The sequence below is a fragment of the Citrus sinensis genome, chromosome 3 (genome assembly GCF_022201045.2).
Source record: "Citrus sinensis cultivar Valencia sweet orange chromosome 3, DVS_A1.0, whole genome shotgun sequence".
NCBI classification, from domain to species: domain Eukaryota; kingdom Viridiplantae; phylum Streptophyta; class Magnoliopsida; order Sapindales; family Rutaceae; genus Citrus; species Citrus sinensis.
Window position 1 is genome coordinate 3,744,416 of NC_068558.1, and position 3,246 is coordinate 3,747,661.

General features: G+C 38.8%; 1 pseudogene; it reads left to right on the top strand.

The window, feature by feature from the left end:
* Positions 1-1,944: 1,944 nt before the first annotated feature.
* Positions 1,945-2,879, top strand: LOC102608040 (cytochrome P450 71A1-like; annotated as a pseudogene).
* The last annotated feature ends 367 nt before the right edge of the window (positions 2,880-3,246 follow it).

The following is a 3,246-nucleotide window of genomic DNA, read 5'->3' on the forward strand; positions in this document are numbered from 1 at the left end:
AAAGCTTCCAATCATAGTCAATCTCCATCAACTAGGCTTTCTCCCGCATCGCTCTCTCTATGCCATGGCTCAACACTGGGGGGCCCTGTCATGCTTCTGCACTTAGGCAGGGTGCCAACAGTTGTAGTTTCCTCTGCTGAACCAGCTAAAGTGATCTTGAAAACCCATGACATCGTCATTTCAAATAGACCCGACTCGAGTATCTCAACGAGACTTTTGTATGACTACAAGAATGTGTCCTTGCCTCTTTACGGCGACTACTGGAGGCAAATGAGGAGCGTATGTGTTGAAAAAATAGCATATCTATATGCTATTTTGAGGGCACATTTTGAGTAGATCCCACATAGCGAAAGTGAGAAATCTTGTGAGGTTCGGATTCTATTCCATTAATACTTCAAAAGTATAATTTTATTTTCTCAAAATGGTGCTTGGGTGAATGAGAAATTATCTCTCAAAGTTCACCATTGAAGTTGGAAATTTAAAAGGAAATGAGCCCTATCCCACATGGAAAAAAGAAGCCAAGGGATTAGTGTTTAAATATAAACATTTAACCATACATAAATAAGAAATTTTAAGATAGAGGCTCTCTCCACATGTGCGTTCTACGTACGCGAATGTCAACTCAAAAACATCCAAACTTGCATGGCACGTTTTTAATTTCCTTTCAAATTTTTTATGACAGCTTCACAATTATTTTTGTGCTGCTGTTACCTACCCACATGAGTATAAAAAGGCACCATTCTCTTCTGTTTTTGAACACACTAAAACCAGCACATAGAGCACTTGCAATTTTTCTTTCATCCTTCTTTCGTCTTGTTTTCTGATCGAGTTTGCCGCTGTTGTGGTTCACCGAATTTACCTGTCTGTGCTTGACGGGAAATTCGTGCCCGTTGTATTCTGGGAAGCAGTTGCCAACAGATTTTTTATGACAGCTTCGCAATTATTTTTGTGCTGTTGTTACCTACCCACATGAGTATAAAAAGGCACCATTCTCTTCTGTTTTTGAACACACTGAAACCAGCACACAGAGCACTTGCAATTTTTCTTTCATCCTTCTTTCGTCTTGTTTTCTGATCGAGTTTGCCGCTGTTGTGGTTCACCAGATTTACCTGTCTGTGCTTGACGGGAAATTCGTGCCCGTTGTATTCTGGGAAGCAGTTACCAACAGATTTTTTATGACAGCTTCGCAATTATTTTTGTGCTGTTGTTACCTACCCACATGAGTATAAAAAGGCACCATTCTCTTCTGTTTTTGAACACACTGAAACCAGCACACAGAGCACTTGCAATTTTTCTTTCATCCTTCTTTCGTCTTGTTTTCTGATCGAGTTTGCCGCTGTTGTGGTTCACCAGATTTACCTGTCTGTGCTTGACGGGAAATTCGTGCCCGTTGTATTCTGGGAAGCAGTTACCAACAGACCTAAAGCATTTCAGCAGGTGATAAATTTATTTTAAGGAAACTGAGTTGCAGGCCTCGGGTTTTATTTTCTGTTTTGATTTTCTTTTCCCTTCTGTTTTTCCAATTGTTCATTCATAATTTCCAGTTGCTGTTTACGTTGCTTTAGTTAAATTACCTACTGGTTTTATTTATTTTAACTCACTGTGTTATTATTCTTACAATATGTGCTCTGCATCTTCTTAATCTGAAAAGGGTTCAGTCATTTCGATATGTTAGAGATGAAGAGATAAACTCAATGACCCACAAAATCAAAGAGTCTTGTTCATCTTCTTCTCCTGTGAAGTGTTGTCTTCGCTCACAAATTTAAGAAGCTTGTGGATGATTTTAGTCAAATGTTGGGTGTTTTTACCGCACAGGATTTTATTCCGTAGCTTGATTGGCTTAATAATGTGACAGGTTTGAATGCAATAAGTAAGACAAGGTTTACTGATATCTTTCTAGATAGAATTCTTGATATGATCAGATGACAAAACAAGGCACGGATAAAACAGAGGAGCAAAAGGATTTTGTGGATGTTCGGCTTAATATTCAGAAAGATGACAGCACCATGGCACTATGGAGAGAGCATAAAAGCCATCATTCTGAGCATAACAGCTTTGAATCTTGACCTCTATTTATCTCTGTTTGATTTCAGTTAACATTATTATCCATCATTATTAACGTGATAATCTTACATAACGAACAATTGAGTATACAGAAAACATAAAACTCGGAGAATACAGACCATGTAACGTGTTTGTTAAATATTTCTGAAACAGGATATGTTTGCAGCTGGGACTGATGCCACATACAACAATGACAGAACTAATAAGGCACCCACGTGCAATGAAGAAAGCACTGAATGAGACGCGAGAAATCATTGGAAGCAAACCCAACATCTCCGAGGATGACCTGGAGAATATGCAAATACTTGAAAGCAGTGATCATGGAATCATTTCGATTACACCTGCCACTCCGCTTACTTGTTCTGCGAGAATCAACTGAGGATGTCAAAGTTAAAGGGTATGACATACTTGCCAAAACAAGACTAATTTTCGATGCTTGGGCAATAGGTAGGTATCTCATGGGACGAGCCAGAAGAATTTAGACCCAAGAGGTTCTTGAATTCTTCCATAGATTTCAAAGGGCATGACTTTGAATTCCTTTTTGGGGAGGACGAAGTGGCTATCCTGGAATTACATTTCCCGTTGCCGCAATTGAGCTGGCATTAGCAAGTCTTTTGTACCATTTTGACTGGACAGTGCCCGGTGAAGCAAGTGGGCAGCATTTGGAGGTACCAGAAGCATCGGGAATATTAGTCCATAGAAAATTTCCTCTCGTTGCTGTTCCTGTTAGATTTATTTCTCACATTATGTGGACCGGCATAAATCATTCTAATTATTTTCTATATTTTACCGAATTAATACGTGACTATTGTTAAATATTATGGAGCAATTTTGACAGACTCATTTATTAAGTGATCAAATATTGTGTTAATGAGTCTGATTTTGACATACCATACACACTAGTATATTATGGACAAGTATAATCCTTAATTGTGTTATTTTAGCTCATAATAGGATGGGCAATTTTGTACTAACACATGAGGAGTCCCTGCACTCAACCACTGTATTTAAGTAATTTCAGCCCATTGGAAGTTTACTGTTCAAGAAATCTATGGCATGAGTGCAGTGCACCTCTCTCTCTCTCCCTCATCTCTCCCGTGTGTGCAGTAAACTATTGGAGAAAAGTTGAACCTTGAGCTGAAGGAAAGGAAGCGGGAATTTCAGAAGCTGGATCAAAGTTGT